The sequence below is a fragment of the Mus musculus genome, chromosome 6 (assembly GCF_000001635.26).
Source record: "Mus musculus strain C57BL/6J chromosome 6, GRCm38.p6 C57BL/6J".
In the NCBI taxonomy this organism is placed as follows: domain Eukaryota; kingdom Metazoa; phylum Chordata; class Mammalia; order Rodentia; family Muridae; genus Mus; species Mus musculus.
Window position 1 is genome coordinate 39285693 of NC_000072.6, and position 18533 is coordinate 39304225.

At 46.3% G+C, this 18533-nt stretch overlaps 1 long non-coding RNA gene across 1 annotated transcript in view; it reads right to left on the reverse strand.

The window, feature by feature from the left end:
- Gm26008 overlaps positions 1-13783 on the reverse strand; it is a 33826-nt gene extending 20043 nt beyond the window's left edge. Inside the window, exons 1-2 of the long non-coding RNA XR_001785221.2 lie at positions 10220-13783; positions 9153-9256 (exon numbers count right to left, since the gene is read on the reverse strand). This is a non-coding gene — a long non-coding RNA (predicted gene, 26008). The remainder of the gene's footprint in view (positions 1-9152; positions 9257-10219) is intronic.
- Positions 13784-18533: the final 4750 nt, after the last annotated feature.

An 18533-nucleotide genomic window follows, 5' to 3' on the forward strand; every position in this document is an offset into this window, starting at 1 on the left:
GAGACTCTGTCTCAGTGATGATGATGATGATGATGAAGGAGAAGAGGAGGAGGAGGAAAGCTAGGGATGCAGCTTGGTTGGCAGAGTGCTTGCTTAGCATGAGACCCTGGGTTCTATTCTTAGCACAGCATAAAACCAGTAGTAGTAGTACATGCCTGTAAACCTGGCACTCAGGAGTTGGAGGCAGGAGGATTAAAAGTTTAAGTAAATTCAAAGCCAGCCTAGGCTACATAAGACTCTGTCTCAACAAGCGAAAGGAACTAAAACAAGCAAAAACCAAACCAAGCAACAACATAAACAAACAAAACAAGGAAGGGCAAGGGGGATGGAGGTAACAACAGAACCATACAATGCATTTAGAGGGACAGTGAGCCATTCTAGGAGTCCTGTTAACACCTTTTACAGGAAAGCAGGTTTCTGTGCTCAGGTCCCAGAGTGGGGCTGAGGCAGGGCTCCAAGGTGAGTTGGCAGTCCCTGACTCACAGCACACAGATTTTGGAGCCCCAAAGGGCCTCAGGCTGGCGTTCAGGCTCCACATGACTCCTGCCCCTTCCAGGGCCCTCTTCCGGTGGCTGCCAGCAACTCTGCTTCCCCTTTACCTTAGCATCTGGGCACCTGGAAGAGATTAGGCTCTGGCAACCCTGCAGGGCCCTTTGTGCATTTCCTCTTCTACAAGATTGGGGGGGGGGGGGAACGGGGCGCCGGGGGGGGGGGGGGGGAGAAGAATCAAAATGAGATCAGTTCCAGCACAGAGATCCATGTAAAATTGACAGAGAAGAGTCCATTTATCACTATACGAGGCTTTTCCTGTTTTGAGCCTGACCTGTTCTTGGCAGACTCCCCGCTCCTGTTTCATCACACCAGAGGCCCAGGACAGGCTTTTAACCCTCTCTCCTCCCGCTCCCAACTGTTCCCTGCCCTGCTCCTGAGGGTAGGGACACAAGAATGAATACGGTCCTCTGGGACAGTTAAGGCTGGAGAGATGACCAAGCCACTTGCAGTCCCACTTTCTACTCTGTCATCTCTGCATTCTCACCCTCCTCTCTTTCCGTGGTGACATTTGGTGGAGGTGGGGCAGAGGGGTGCAGCCACCTGCTACTAGCCTCCCCTGTGTTTTCAGAGGCCTGGGCTGCGGGTTACAAAGAGCTGTCAGATCAAGTTCAAACCAAACACCTGGCCCAGCCTGACCTGCTCAGGAAATCAATAGGGGCACCGGCCATGAAATGAGAGGTGAATAATGACACTTCCAGGTTGCCCTGCAAAACCGGTGGTGACAAGCTCATTTCACTTCTGCATGGTTAACTCATGATTATACCCTGACCACACAGCACAGAAGGAATAGTGCCTCTCCCTGACCCCTAATCCCTAACGTGGCTGTATTTGGAAACAGATCCCAGAAGGTAAAAAGGGAAAGCCTGAGGCTGCAGAGATGGCTCAGTAATTTAAATGCTGTGTTTCTCTTACAGAGGACCTGAGTTCAGGATTCCCAGCACCCACTCTGAGCAGCTCATAGCTGTCTGGAACTCCAACTCCAGAGGATCCCACACCCTCTCCTGGGCTCCTAGAACACCTGTGCGTGCGTGTATGCACGCACACACACACACACACAAATACAAACAGACAGACAGACAGACATTAATTATTTAATTAATTTAATAATCAGGGCCTGGAGAGATGGCTCAGTGGTATTAGGCACATTTGCTGCTCTTGCAGAGAGCCTTTCAGTTCCCAGTGCCCGCAGGGCGGCTTACAACCAGAAGTAACTCCATTTCCATGGTAACTGATGACCTCTTCTGACTGCCCAGATCACCAGGCATTTCAGGTAAAATACTCATATTCATGAAAATAAATGTTTCTTTTCTTTTAAGATTTAGTTATTTATTCTATACATATAAGTATATCACCATTGTTTTCTTCAGACACACCAGAAGAGGGCACCAGACCCCATTTCAGATGGTTGTGAGCAGCCATGTGGTTGCTGGGAATTGAACTCAGGACCTCTGGAAGGGCAATCGGTGTTCTTAACCGCTGAGCCATCTCTCCAGCCTGGAAACAAATGTTTTTAAATGTTTAAGTAGTGAATGAGCAGCCCAACACCAAGTGAGAGCCCCAGAGCCCTGACCCTACAGGACAGGGCACCAGAGAGCTGTCTGTCCTACCTTACACCATCAGCACCATGTGGCACAGCAGAAATGCAGCTTTGTGTAAGCCAGAAAGAGAGGGACCAAAAGCAAATGCTACCTTAACCTGGGGCCCTCAAGGCTTCAGGGCCACGAGAAGAAGCTGGGTGTGGTGGTTCATGCCTGGAAAGGAACACTTTCATTTTTGCTTTGCTGTAAAGAAGTAAGTTAGCATTGTTCAGCCACCCAGACTGGCCGGGTTTGGAGATCCATGGCAGACAGACAGTCTGTGTACACATCCTGTTGTCTTGAAAGCCCACTTGTAATTAAGTCGTTCCAGTTAATCCCATGACCTTCCAGTTACCAATACAGGTGTGCCTCCCTGTAGGGACAGTTACATCCTAATAAAAAAAATGTCACAGGCAGGGAATATAGAGGACTTGCCTAGTGCATGTGACGCCCTAAGTTCAATTTCCAGCCCTGTAAAAGGACTGCAGGGATCGACTGACATATAGGATGGCAAGCAGCACCCACCCTGCTTTTCACAGACCAACATCAGACTACAGGTGAGTTCTGTGACATTCCCTTCCCTCGTCCACATGACAGGAAGGCCCGAGAACTCATGCAATGAAGTAGTTAAGAAGCATGCAGAGGGCCAGAGAGAGGGCTCACCTGGTAAAAGGATGCTTGCCGCCAAGGCTTATGACCTAGGTTCAATCCCCAGGACCTACACTTGGTTCTTGGTGGAAGAATGGACACTTGGAAGTTGTTCTTTGATCTCCGCATGTTCCTGTGGCACATGCCCACACCAACTACCTCCTCTGCCATAAATGCATGTAATAAAAAATACTTTTAAAGGAAGTATGGCAGGTGGACACAGGGGCCACACCTCTAATTCCAGCACTTAGGAGATTCATGCAGGAGGATAGAGAGAGGATCTCTTGGGTACTGTATTACCTGTCAATAAAAGAGCTGCTGGGCTATTAGCATAGGCAGGAAATAAGAGGTGGGAGTTCCAGCAGGGAGAGAGGATTCTGGGATAGAGTCAGGCACAGGAACGAAGGAAGGGATTTGCTCCCAAAACTGATGGAGTCGATCACATAAACCTGAGGGGAGGTAACTGCCATGTGTCAGGGCTTAGAATAGAATAAGCAGGATAACTAAGCTAGCAGGAACTGGCCAAAGCTTTTGGCCTATCCATTTATTCATAAATAATAATTCAGTCTCACTGTCATTATTTTGGGAACGTGGGCTCGGATGGAAAAGCCTGAGATTATAGGAGGATCAGGAGTTCAAGGCCATCCTTGGCTACATAATAAATTTGAGTCTACTCTAGATGGCACAAGACCCTCTCTCAAAAAAAGACACAAACAACGCACCCCCAAATCAGGCATGGTAAGTCCACCCTAATAATCAGTTCCTTTCTCTTCTTTTTAGCAGACCTCTAACGGTGTGTTGCTGCTTTTGAATCTGGGTCTCATTTATCCTAGGCTGGGCTCTGTAGCCAGGGATAACTCTGAACCTCTTATGAGTCTCCTGCCTCTACCTCCTAAGTTCACAGACTACAAGCATTCGATACCACACTAAATAGGTGTGGTCCTGGGGATAGGACCCAGGGCTTCGTAAATGGGAGGCGAGCTACATACCACCCCCACTGTGATGGCTTTTTGGTTTAGTTTGGTTTTGTGTTTTTAAAGCAGGGTCTCACTAAGTAGCCTTGGCTAGTCTGGAGCTTACTAGGTAGGACCTGGCTGGCTTGGAACAGGCAGAGATCCAACTGCTTCTGTCTTCCAAATGCTGGGATTTAAGATGTGCACCATCGTACCTTGCAGCGCAAATATGTTTGACTGTGGTAAAATTCACAGAGCAAAAATTCACCCTAGCCAATCAAAAGCAAGCACTCGTTAGCATTTAGTACTTTCATGAGGTTGTGGGCAAACAATACTACTATTCTCAGAACCCAGACCTCCGACTTACTCAAAATGGCAATACTCTCAGCTGTAAGACGCTATTTCTCAACTTCCCTTGCAAGTTGGTGTGGCTTCATGACTGGGTTCCAGCTAGTGGATGCAAGCAGAAACAAGAGGGGAGGGGGGGAATCGAGTTGAAGGAAGCGGCCACTCCTCTTGTCCCCTGCCTGCCTCCTTCCTTTTTTGGAGGTGATGGCAGGGCTCTGGCAACCATCATGGACTATGAAGGATGTTTCTGTGAGACCGAGGTTAGCAAAGCAGTCAGACGGGACCCTAGGTCCCTGATAACATACGAATTCAGCTCTACATGGTGTTTGAAAAAGAAACTGTCTACTTAAGCCGTTCATATTTGGGGGCAGGGGCTCTAATTGATGCAGCTGAGCCCCACCCCAACTTCATTAGGAGAGGTGACCACTTTTACGTGTGATTCTTCTAAGATTCCCTTAAGTATCCAGTGTTCATATGGGGTTTATTGTGGTCCGAATGTGTGCCCCCAAATGCAAGCTTCGGAAACAATCCCCAGTGCAGCATCTGGGAGGAAAGCATGTTAATTTTTTTTTAATCCCCCACAGCTTACTAACACTTTTATGGTTTCAATTTTCACGTTGTAATATTGTTCGGTCTGCTCTTGTTTTCGGTTAGACTGTAGTAAATAGGCCGGGTCCAGTCAGAAGCCCAAGGCTTGAACTGAGCAGTAAGATTCCAAATGTCTGCCCTAAATTATAAACTAAATTCCTGCATAGATTTGGGTCTGCTCTGGCCTTTAAAGCTATCCGTCAAGGTGTCTATCCACACACAGCTAGAACCACAGTTTAAGAATACACGTGGAGACCAGGAGGATTCAGGTTTAGATTCTGATCTGGAAGCCTCCGTCCCGAGGACGAGCTCTGAGTACTGGATGTGCTGTGAAGGCTGCCAGGGGAGAAAAGCCGTCAGGACCCCTTCCGACCCCGCTGAAAAGCCCAGGAACCACCATGGCCAGTTTTGCAGGGCATCTCCAAAGGTGCAATAGTGACACCTGTATCTTGGATTTCAAGTCTACTCTGCAGGAAGAAATACATGCCTTGTTCTGTTACTCTAGCCTGTAGCTGAAGAGGTCATGGACCCAAGAGGAAAACCCACTTCTACCACTTTCTAAATACTTATCCCATACGCAGAGATAAGTATCAATCCTACTCCTCATCAAAGAAGCTCCCACCCGCCCCCCAGCAACAGATGGAGATCATCATAGAAATCCCCACCTGGTCAAATGCAGAAAACAGACTCCTGGGAGCCTAATCCCAATTAATATAGCTTCAACCCAATTCTTACACCTAAAACTCAAGATATATGACCAACAAGGGCTGCACATAACGACCCTGTCTCAAAATGAACAAAGAGGAGGGATAGGAGGAAGAGGAGGAGGAGGGAAGAGAGAAGAAGGTTTTGTTGAGTATAAGGACTAGAGGCCTACTCTATGCCTGGCTTATACAGAAACTTAATGAAAAATATGTCTTCCCTGAACTTACTACCAGAGCCTACTTCCCAGGGACAGCCAATAGTATTCCTATTCCTATTTTCTTAATATTATAGCTCTGTTAGCTAGATTTGATTTATCATATTTTTTCTTTTTTATTTATTCATGTTTTGGTTGTTTGAAACAGGGTCAGGCTATGAAGGCCAAGGTGACCTAGACTTCACTGTGTAGATCAAGACGGCCTCCAGTTTGCAATGATCCTCCTGCCTCTGCCTCTTGAGTGCTGGGATTACAGGTGTGTATCACAATGACTGGCTTTCTTATTTTTTAATACTATTCACCGATACTGATGGATGAGCATATAGATCCCGGTGGAAGATAATCAGGAAATTAGTTTGGACTGACCCCCCTGCAGGAGGCCCAATTGGCCAAACCAAAATAGAGTATCCCATGATGAAGCCACATGTCACTGAGGGAAAGTGACTGTGTGACCTCCTCAAAAATCAGGCCCTTAAACAAGGCAGGCTCAGCCTGGATTGGAAACTGCTCTGCTTTCATCTTAACAAGAGAAGTAGCAGCCTGCTGTGCCACGCCTGTAAACCCCCTGTCTTCTCCTGGGCTTATGAGAGCACTGTTCTCTTCAGGGAATGAGGCGTCGCCTTGCTCTAGAGTCATGGATAAAGACCAGCTAAGGTCTTTACATGTTGTAGTTTTGTCTTTTGATACCCATCAGACACCCTCGGTATCATTCCAGCACAGCTTCATCACACTCTGCAGAGGAAAGCTAGTATTACGCAAAGCCGAGCCAACTAGAGGAGTGCCTAGGTTCTGTTTCTTTTTTCATATCAGGACCCCTTATGCAGCCTAGGCTGATTTTGAATTCACAGTCCAGATCACATAGCTCTATTCTAATGTAAGCCTCCAGTGTTACTAAAGTTAACAACAACAACAACAACAAAAAATGGCCTTTTGGTTACATGTATGTCTGTGTACCATGAGTGTGCCTGCTGAAGTAGGGGGCAGAAGAAGGCATCGGATTCCCTGGAACTGGAGCTATGGATGGTTGTGAGCTGTCATGTAGGTGCTGGGAATGGAACCCAGGTCCTCCGGAAGGGCAGCCAGTGCTCTTTACTGTTGAGCCACCGCTCCAGCCCCATAGATGGTCTTATTTTTTAATTCTCCTTGTTTTCTATACATTATTGCTAGCTATTTCTAAAAGCTTTAATATCTCTGTGATGCTTTCCATATGCTCAGGGATGTGAATTCCATGCCTTCTTTTGGGACTCTCCCCAGGAGGCCTCTTTTTTCCAGGCTCCGAGATAGCAAAACCATTGCCTGTCTCACCACTGCAGTCCAGAGTGCAGTGCTATTCTCCTGTGCTGGATACCCTATATTCTAGTGCGGGGATTCCAAGTCTCTTCCTTTCCTATTTTGATTTCCAATCCTACTTGATTTGCTCCCTCCTTTGGGTGACCTAATAAAAGTTCCTTGGGAGTGGACTTGGAACACTTTGTTCCGTAGTGAAAATTGATGAATTGTCTACAGCAAGCTCACTGTGTTGCTGAGTCTGACTCCATGGGGCCAGCTCTGTGGCTTTCATTGTCTTTCAGCTACATAACAATTCTAAATTAGTGATAGTAATGAAAAAAAAAAAACAATTTTCATTGGGTCTCATGAACTCAGTACATAGGTGAGTATGATTTTAGACTCATAATTCTTCTGTCTCCACATTCCAAATGCCATGATTACATGTCTGTGCCACCCTACCTAACTTAGTCATTCTTATTTATAGACATGTAAATTGTCAGTTGATATACTTCTCTGCATCACCCCTCAAAAAGTTATCTTTGTAGGGAGTGGTTCTGATGTTTTGATCAGAAATCTGCATGTGAATGCTGAAGGTACTGTTTCCCAGTTGGTTCTTGATGGATCAATAAATATGATATTGGCTAATGGCTGGGCGGAAGAGGAGGGATTTCTAGGTTCCCACAGGTAAGCTAGTAGAGTCAGGAGGAGGAAAGAGATGTCATGCTTTGGAGGGACAGAGCCACCAGCCATGTGAGATCTTTGGCTGCTTCCCTGACTGGGTCTGGGGTAGCAGGCAGGAAATTAGAAACAAAACTAAGCTGAGGGCACATTTAGGGTGTTGAGCAAGAGGAAGGTAACTGGACAACTAAGTTGAGGGAAGACTTAGAGGTGTTGAGCTGGGAGTGGAGGTAAGGGCACACTAGCCTGGGGAGGCTTAGATGTGCCTGGCCATTGAGTTAAAAACATATTAAAAATAAGATAGCCGGGCGTGGTGGCACACGCCTTTAATCCCAGCACTTGGGAGACAGAGGCGGGCGGATTTCTGAGTTCGAGGCCAGCCTGGTCTACAAAGTGAGTTCCAGGACAGCCAGGGCTATACAGAGAAACCCTGTCTTGAAAAAAATAAAATAAGCTTTGTGTGTGTGTGTGTGTGTGTGTGTGTGTGTGTGTGTGTGTGTCTTTCATCAGCAGATCCAAGGGAACCAGGGCGTTGGTGGGTAACCCAGAGTTTAAAGTGAGGAAGTAGAAACTACATGCTACACATCTTCATATTTATTTGCAAATTCACTTTAAAATTCCTTTATTCCACATAAATCTGTGGCTCTTTGATATCTCCTTTAAACTAATTTAAACATCTTACTGATGGATTTAGCTCATTTTATATTACATATATAATTATTATAAGTAAAAATTTTCTTTTTAGGAATTATCTATTTTAACACTATTTTTATTTTATGGCATCTTTTTCTGTTTTGTGCATACATGTGAATGTGTGTAGGGGGTATGCATGTTGTAGAGGTCAGAGGGCAGCTTGCGGGAGTCATTTTTCTCTTACTGTGTAAGTCCCAGGGACAGAACACAGTTCATTAGATTGGATAACAATTCCATCAACTGCTGAGCCACCTCCTGGCCTGAATATTATCTATTAACAGATATTTTTCTATTTTTTTCAGATTTATTTTACTTTATATGTGCAAATGTTTGGCTTCTATGCATGTTTGTGTACCATGTTCATGTCTGTTGAATCCCCTGAAACTAGGGTTACAGATGGTTATAAGCCACCATGTTGGTGCTAGGAACTGAAACTGGGGCCCTCTGCAAAAGCAACAATGTTCTTCACCACTGAGCCATCACTCCAGCCCAATAGAAGGATATTTTCAAGGCATTATAAATATATATATTGTTTTTTTTTTCAAGACAGGGTTTCTCTGTGCAGTCCTGGCTGTCCTGGAACTCACTCTGTAGACCAGGCTGCCTCTGCCTCCCAAGTGCTGGGATTAAAGGTGTGCACCACCACTGCCCGGCTAAGGCATTATATTTTTATTTTAAGATGAACAATCTTTGCTCTACTCAATCACACGGATTGAAAACTCACCCAGGGCTGGTGAGATGGCTCAGTGGGTAAGAGCACCCGACTGCTCTTCCGAAGGTCCGGAGTTCAAATCCCAGCAACCACATGGTGGCTCACAACCATCCGTAAAGAGATCTGACTCCCTCTTCTGGAGTGTCTGAAGACAGCTACAGTGTACTTACATATAATCAATAAATAAATCTTTAAAAAAAAAAAAGAAAACTCACCCAGGTGTAGAACTTTAGATGTAAACCCGATGCTATCTGGCTGCATCTCTGTAGGCTCTGCAGCCCTTTCTCCCCCTTTTCTGTTTCTCCTTTGTCTCTGAGACCTAGAAATGTTAGAATAATGTGCTTTGGTGATGGTCTTTTCATTCTTTTTTATCAAGGATACTACATGACATATAGTTTTTATACTATATCTTTCATCACTTTCTCTGTTTATTTGTTGGTCTGTCTGTCCTCTGTTTGATTTTGAGTCATTATCTCACTATGTAGACTTGTCTGCCCTTGAACTAAGTATGTAGACCAGGCTAGCTTTCAATTCACAGAGCTCCAACTGCCTTCTGAATGCTGAGATCAAAGAAAGGTGACTACTACCCTGCCTGGCTTGACCTTGAACTTCTGATCTTCCATCCCCCACCCTCTAAGAACTGAGATTACAAGCAAGCAAGCACCAACACACATGGTTTATGCATGCCCTGCTAGAGATGAACCCAAGGCTTGCTCCACAAACACTCTACGGAGACACTAACCTGGCCTTCACTATGTAGCCCAGGCTTTCCTCAAACTTGTGATTCTCCTGCCTCAGCTTCCTCATTACTGGTGTACAGCATCATACCCACCTAACTACGTTAGGGAGAAAAAAAAGCTTGGATATTTTCTCTTCATCCCCATTCTAAGCTCTGTAGGGGTAATAACTAATTTAATCTTACTATGGTGCTAGGAAATAAATGCTATTATTATATGCTTTCACAGAAAATGGCGTTGGGCTGAAGGCTTAAGTGACTGAGCTGAGCTGACTCCGGCAACTACCCTCGCTGGTCCAGACGCCTCTAGCTGGCTCCCATCACATGCCAATTCTGACTCAGTTATAGGAGATGCCAGGCACAGATTGTTGAGGATTCTGTGGCCCCATCTAGATTGGGGGTGGGGGTGGGGAAGATAAACTGCCTTGATTGATTGATGATGCCTGCCACCAGCCCCGGAAGGAGAGTTACACACTGGTGTGGCTTTAAAAAGAAAAAAAAAAAAATTCTCTGCTTAATCATTCCACAGAGAGAAAAAAAGATCACCTTTGGGGTTACACACAGCTGCAGTGCTTTGGGAACGAGGGCATCTTGACATGTGAGGCGTTTGAAGGCTGCTTTGTTTCCTGGCTGTAGCAGAGGAGTTCTTTAACTCTCTGTTTATAATTTGTCTGAGAGAAGTACTGGTGATGAGGCACCCGACTCCTCCAGTCCCCACTTTTCCTGTGGTGAGAACAGAAAGTTGGGAAAATGCTAAAACGCTCAAATTGCATCACAATGCCAGCGGGCCATATAAAAAGTCCCATGATGTTATTGTTTCCAAACGCTGGTTTCCTCAGCAGCTAGCACTGAGACCATTCCAAACACCCTCCCAGCGGATCGGCCTGACTGGTCATAGGATCGCGCTCTTTACTAACCTTTCTACTTCCCAAACAGTTTTACAGCTTGGCTTCGACTGCAGGGCGGGCCAGCTTTTAAAGGAGTTGTTATATTCTTTCCCAGGTTCTCCATTGAAAAGGACTTAATACAGCTTTGGGGGCGGAGGGGTGTGTATGTGTGTGTGTGTGTGTGTGTGTGTGTGTGTGTGTGTGTGTGTGTGTGTAAGAGGAGTGGACTTTCTGCAGCTCCACCCACTTTAAAGAGTGTATTTCCTCCCCCCTTGTCTCTCTCTCTCTTTCCCTCCCTCCATCTCTCATTTTTATTTTATGTGTGTGTGTTTTGCCTGCATGTGTTTCTATGTTTCTATCACATGTGACAGTTCTTGTAGAGCCAGAAGAGGGCGTTGGATCTCCTGCAACTACAGTTAACATGGTTGTGCGCCACTGTGTGGTTGCTGGAAATAGAACCCAGGTGCTCTGCAAGAGCAGCCAGTGCTCTTAACCCCTGAGCCATCTCTCCAGAACCAATGGCAAATTGTTTAGGGTGGCTCTACGGTGTGCTTAATAGTCACTTCATTCATTTCTGAGTTTCTAGGGATTGAACCCAGGCTGAGCTAGCAGGCTAGGCGAGGGCTTTGCTGCTTTGCTCTATAATTCCAGACCTGTTCGTTTGGTGTTTCTGTGTGTGTGCTTGTATGTTTTCGTGTATATATGTGCAAGTGTGGACGCACATGTGTTCAACGCCGGTCAAGCAAGAGGTCAGCGTTGGCTGGTGTTATTCAGAAGATCACCGTCTTGGTTGTTAAGACAAGGTCTCTCCTTGGGACCAGCTCACTGATCCGGCTGCTCTGGCTGGCCTGTGAGTACCAGGGCTCCTCCTGTCGCTGCTTCCCCAGCATCGAATATTACCAGCACAGCTCACCATGGTGGCTCTGTACTTGGGTGCCAGGGTAAAGTCAAACTCAGGTCTTCTTGGTTGCATGGCAAGCACTTGGTCAACCCTGGCCTCCACAGGGTTTTGAAACAAGGTCTTACTCAGTCACCCAAGGCAGCAAATTATCTTTATCCTCTTGCCTCAGACTACTGAGTAGCTGAAATTATAGATCTGAGTCATCAGACCTGGGGTACTTATCTGTTTGTTGACACAGCATCTCTAGTCCAAGTGCCGGCATCGTGTAAGCATCTGCCGCCATACCCAACTTACTTTTTCTTTTCTTTTCTTTTCTTTTCTTTTCTTTTCTTTTCTTTTCTTTTCTCTTCTCTTCTCTTCTCTTCTCTTCTCTTCTCTTCTCTTCTCTTCTCTTCTCTTCTTTCCTTTTCTTTTCTTTTTTTTTCAGCTCAAGCAAAGTCTGTAGCTGAGAGGCTTGGGGAATAGCTGTTACTAGCTCTAACAACAAAGCAGGAACTAAGCACGGTAAAAAATTAAGTAAATAGGGGCTGGAGGAATAGCTCAGTTGTCAAGAACACTTGCTCTTGTAGAGGACACAGGTTCGATCCCCTGTACACCCACATGGTGGCTCACAATTGTCCTTAACTCCAGTTCCAGCATAATACACAGCCACACATGTGAGCACAACACTCGTATGCATAAAACAAACACATCTAGAACTAAATGGATGATTTGGAAATTCCACATTGCCCTGATACTTCGGACTGAGAGGACACAGCAGCCCCAGGGTCAGTGTCAGTGCACCACGAGGATTTTAAGGAAGGCAGAGGGATCTGAAGCCCTGTAACATGACATCACAGTGGGTATGGCTCGTTTTGTCCCCACTCCTGACCGTGGTCCGCCACTTCTTTGTGAGACCTGCTCTAGGCAGCCTTCTTGGAAGCTCCAAGTCACTCGCAACTGTTTGGGTCTGGATAGGAAATGGACAGGCGCAGCTGTTGGATCCTTCATGCAGCTGGTGGCACCATTTTGAGAGGCAGTGGACACTTCAGGACAGACGTTCTTAACCTGTGGGGCTCGACAACCATGGGGGTTTGAATGACCCTCTCACAGGGGTCACCTAAGACCATCAGAAAGCAGTTATTTATATTACGGTTCATAACAGTAGCAAAGTTACAGTTATGAAGTAGCAATGAAAATAATTCTATGGTTGGGGGGTCACCATGACACGAGGAACAGTATTAAAGGGTCCCAGCATTAGAAGATGGGCTTCCACCAGCCTAGAATCAATACAGTCCAGGACTATGGCCTGAAACCCTGAGCCAGAATAAGTCTTTCCTGCTTTTTTGTTTGTTTGTTTGTTTGTTTGTTTGTTTGTTTGTTCGAGACAGGGTTTCTCTGTATAGCCCTGGCTGTCCTGGAACTCACTTTGTAGACCAGGCTGGCCTCGAACTCAGAAATCCACCTGCCTCTGCCTCCCAAGTGCTGGGATTAAAGGTGTGCAAAGTCCTTCCTGCTTTAAGCTGTCAGGTATTTTTGATTAGTGACTTTTCCTCACAGACACAGAGAACCTGACAACAGCAGAGAGAGAACCTGACAACAGCAGAGAAGGTTTACTTTGGCTCACAGTTTGAAGGTACCATCATCCATCACGGGGGGTGGGGGCAGCAGGAGACTGAGCAACTGAGTTCACAGTATCTATAGCCAGGGAGCTAAGAGAAAGACAGACAGAGACACAGAGATGGAAAGACAGAGATAGATAGATAGACAGACAGACAGACAGATAGACAGACAGACAGACAGACAGAGACACAGAGATAGAAAGAGAGAGACAGGGACAGACAGAGACAGAGAGAGGCAGAGGCAGAGACAGAGAGAAGGAGAAGGAGAGAGAGGTGCTGGTACCAAACAGTGGTCTCATTTTGTCTATTCAGTCTGGGACCCCAACCCATAGAATGGCACCACCTTCAATAGAGTAGGTTTCTAGAGTACAGTAGCCCAATCTAGAAACATTCTCACAGAATGATCAGAAGTTTATCTCCTAGGTGACTATAAATCCTGTCAACAACCAATATTTATCATCACAGCAGCGTCCCAGAAAGTCCCTACACATGATCCACATTCCTGCAGGTGTTGACATTCCCCTGCTGTGATCTTGATCCCATGGCCAAATGAACCCAACCTGAATTCAGCCTTAAAGTGCAACTTTGTTACTGTGAAGTGATCTATGTATGCAAAACATACATTTACACCCAAAAGGGCACACATGTTATGTACTCCCTGATAAGTGGATATTAACCCAAAAGCTCAGAATACCCATGATACAACTCACAGACCATATGAAGCTTAACAAGAAGAAAGACCAAAGTGTAGATGCTTCAATCCCACTTAGAAGGGAGAACAAAATAATCACAGGAGGCAAAGGGGAGAGGGACCTGGGTGGGAGAGAGGAGGGGGAGTGGGAAAGGGGGGGGGGCAGGATCAGGTATGGGAAGAGATGGGAGAGAAATCCAGAGGATAGGGAATGCGGAGTGGGGGAGTGGGGGGGGGGGCAACTAGAAAGTCCTAGACACCAGGGAAGTGAGAGGTTCCCAGGACTCAACGGGGATGACATTAGCCAAAATACCCAACAGAGGGGAGATAGAAACTGTAGAAACCACCTCCAATAGATAGGCACAACCCCCAGTTGAGGAATGGGGCCAACCATCCATCTCAAAAATTTTAACCAAGAATTGTTCCTATCTAAAGGAAATGCAGGGACAAAAAAAAAAAAAAAAAAAAAGGAACAGAGAGTGAAGGAAAGGCCATCCAGAGACCGTTCCACCTAGGGATCCATCCCATCTACAGACACCAAACCCCAACACTACTGCTGATGCCAAGAAGTGCTCCTAGACAGGAGCCTTTTATAGCTGTCCTCTGAGAGGCTCTGCCAGCACCTGACTAAGACAGATGCAGATACGCACAGCCAACCATTGGACTGAGCCAGGGAACCCCAATAGAAGAGGTAGGGGAGGGACTGAAAGAACTGAAGGGGATTTCAACCCCATAGAAAGAACAATATCAACTAACCAGACCTTCCAGAGGCTAAACCACCAACCAAAGAGTACACATGGAGGGACCCATTGCTCCAGATACATATGTAGCAGAGGATGGTTTTGTCGGGCATCAGTGGGAGGGAAGGCCCTTGGTCCTGTGGAGGCTTGATGCCCCAGCATAGGGGGATGCTAGAGGGGTGAGGGGGGGAATGGGATAGGGGGTTGTGGAGGGGAGACCATAAATTGGGACAAACATTTGAATTGTAAATAAATTTTTTTTAAGATTTATTTATTTTGATTATATGTAAGTACACTGTAGCTGTCTTCAGACACTCCAGAAGAGGGAGTCAGATCTCATTACAAATGGTTGTGAACCACCATGTGGTTGCTGGGATTTGAACTTCGACCTTCAGAAGAGCAGTCATGTGCTCTTACCCACTGAGCCATCTCACCAGCCCTTTTTTTGTTGTTTTTTGTTTTGTTTTAAAGGCGTGCACCACCACCACCCGGCAATAAATAACAGTTTTAAGGGGGCTGGTGAGATGGCTCCGTGGTTAGCTCCCTTTTCTGAGACAGAGTCTCGTATAGCCCAGGCTGGTGGAAAACTTGCTCTGTAACTAAGAATGACCTTGTACTTCTGATCTTCCTGCTTCTGTCTCTCAAGCTGGGTTACAGAAGGGGGATGCTCAGACTGCCAGCCCCTCTGACTTCACGGCTCAGGCCAGGTCTTTAGACTCCCAACCTTCCGGCCTCTATCAACTGAGTGCTAGGATCACAAGTGTGCACCGATGCCCAGCTCATGCCCCTTTTCCGGCTCCTCTGGGCACGTATGGCATTCTGGGGTTGTGAAGGGGATGAAAGAGTGGTCCTCCTTCACCCCTCCGTTGCTATAAACCACTGACATCCCCTCTGAAGCCTCCGTGTGCTCTCGACTCTGCTGCCACTTTGCAAAGCCAGCTTCATCCTGTCAGTTGCATGGATGCACCCTCTCTTGACTAAATTTTGTCATGGTGGACTGCTAAGCCCAGTATTATAACCTCAAACATAGCTAACTCTTTTTTTTTTTTTTAATTCTCCTGCCTCTGCCTCCCAAGTGCTGGGATTAAAGGCGTGCCCTACCACTGCCCGGCTTTATGTTTTAAAAACTACACCAGAGTGCTCACTTAGGACCCCAGTTGATTCATAAAATTGCTTTGTATAAGCTTCTCCCTCCACACATGCCATACCTGTCAGAATAAAGGAGAGAGGAGAAAGGGACTGAGAGACAGATAGACAGAGACAGATAGACAGACAGTGAGACAGAGACCACCATTTAACCTCTTGTGGTAGGCAGCTTAACAAAGATGAGGTCCCCACCTGAATCCCTGAAACCTGGGAAGATGTTACTTTGCCCAGTTGGAAAAGGGGCTGAAGCTGCAGATGGGCAGATGGAGTTAACTCTGGGTTAATCAAAACCTCACTAGCAGGAACCTAATGGGTAGAAATACCAGGAAGAACTGTATGCTACAACCTTCAGTGATGACTAAGGGAAACAGAAGGCTGGAAAGTGGGCGGGGCATGTAGAAAGAGTGACAGAGTTGGTCATCCCAGCCTTGCCTATAGATGCCCCAGTGGAACTTGGAGAAAAGGAGACAGATTTCTAAGCCCCAGCCTGGTACATGCGGATCCTGTGGGTCATTAGTCAGGGACCACTCCAGGTCAGAACTTCCATCACGGGCCATGTACTGAGTCTCTTTGTCCCCAGCCAAGTTTTTCATCTTCTTAGCTTGTGTCCTTCCCTCCTCAAGAGGAGAGGGCTCCTCTGGTGTTTAAGAGGGGTCAGGAGACTGACTTTCACACTCATTGGACACCATTTGCTTCACTGCACAGATGCAGGCATGAGCTATAGAGGGGTTTTAGACAATGCCCCAAGATGTACATCTGAAACTTTAATGCACCCTTCCCACTTACTGGGTATCAGCTGGAGATTTCTATTAAAACGTAGATTGTGAGTGAAGCCTGCACTAGGTCCTCTGCATACATGCTGTGATTGTTTAGTTGGGGGTGTTCGTGGGGAGTTGAGGGTGTCTCTGACTCCTGCCTGCTCTTGGGATACTTTTCCTCTAACTGGGTGGCCTCGTCCAGGCTCAGTATGAGGGTTTGTGTCTAGTCTCACTGCATCTTGTTATGCTGTGTTTGGTGGATATCACTGGCAGGCCTGCTCTTTTCTGAAGGGAAACGGAAGAGCAGTGGATCTGAGGGAGAGAGGAAGTGGGGGGCGAGTGGGAGGGGTGGAGATTGGAGAGGCTGCATTCAGGATGAATTGTATGAGAGAAGGATAAACACAAAGAAAAAATACATAGATTGTAGCCCAGTTGATCTAGAGCAGCGTTGAGATCCTTTCTGTTTTTCACTTGGGACAGGGTCTCAGACAGCCCAGGCTGACTAAGACCTCCATGCAGGAAGGGCAGGTCTTGAATTCCTGACTTTACCTCTGAAGCTCTCTGGCATTGGGGGCACACACCACTGTTCTTGAGGGTTCTGCATTCCTAACAAGCCCCTAGTGTTGCTGCTGCTGCTGCTGCAGAAGCACAGGAGTGAGAGCCAGTCACAGAGTCTTATTTCATGCACTTAAGATCAGGTGGCGCATGCCTTTAAGAGAATTGCTTTACACGGAGCGTGGTGGTGCATGCCGTTAGACCCATGGCCACAGGAGTAGGACGGTCTCTGAGCTTGAGGATGGCCTGGTACACAAAGCAAACTCCAGAGCAGTCAAGGCTGCACGGAGAAACTCTATCTAAAAAAAAGAGACAGACAGACAGACAGAAACAGTGAGAGAGTGACAGACAGACACACAGACAGACAGAGAAGCTTCTCTTCCAAAGGACCTGGGTTCCATCCCTAGCACCCACATGACAACTCCAGTTCCAGAGGGTCTGATGAACTCTTCAGGCCTCCCCAGACATGTACAAGACACATAGACATATATGCAGCAACACACACACACACTCACTTTTTTTAAATGTAATGAAAAAAAAATACTGATTACAAGCTGGACATGGCAACCCATACATTGATTCAGGCAGAGGCAGGAAGTTTGTAAGTTCAAGACCAGTCTTGGAAACTTAGTGAACTGTATCTCAAAACTAAGAACAGGCCATTGATCTCTGAGCAGCCTCTGCTGTCAGTTGTGCCTTCCTTTCTGCTGAGCACCTAGCTTTCTCCTAACACTCATGTTTAAACAGATACTAAAGAAACAGTTGAGAGCACTGCTGTTCTTCAGAAGACCCAGGTTTCATTCCCAGCACCTACATGGCAGCTCATAACTGTAACTCTGGTTACAGGGAACCCAACACCCTCTTCTTCTGCTCTGCACGGTTACCAGGCGCACACATCTGCATACACATATGCAGGCAGGAAAAACACTCATACACGTAAAATAATAATTAATTACAAGAAGAAAAATAAGTACAGCAGGCCTGGTGACATACACTTATAATATCAACACTTGGCAGGTAGAAGGCAGGAAGATCAGAAATTCAGCATCAGGCCTGTCATGGTAGTGCATGTTGCAATCTAAGTATTTAGGAGGTAGAGGCAGGTGGATTTCTGTGAGTTCTAGGCCAGCCTAGTCTACATAGTGAGTTCTGGGCCAGCCTGGTCTACATAATGAGTTCTAGGCCAGCCTGGTCTACATAATGAGTTCTAGGCCAGCCTGGTCTACATAGTGAGTTCTAGGCCAGCCTGGTCTATATAGTGAGTTCTGGGCCAGCCTGGTCTACATAATGAGTTCTAGGCTAGCCAGAGCTGCATAGTGAGATCTTGTCCCCACCTTTAACCCCAATTTTTTTTTGAAAAATTTTGTTAGATATCTTCTTTATTTACACTTCAAAATTTTTAATGATTTACTTTATTATTTATCATTGTAGGGGTGGGTATGTTTGTCAAAGGACAACTTTGTGGAGGTGGTTCTCTTTCCACCTTTACATAGCCTCAGGGATCAAACCTAGGTCATAGATTCCACGAAAGTGCTTTTACCCACTGAGCCATCTTGCTGGCGGATAAATAAAATAATTTTC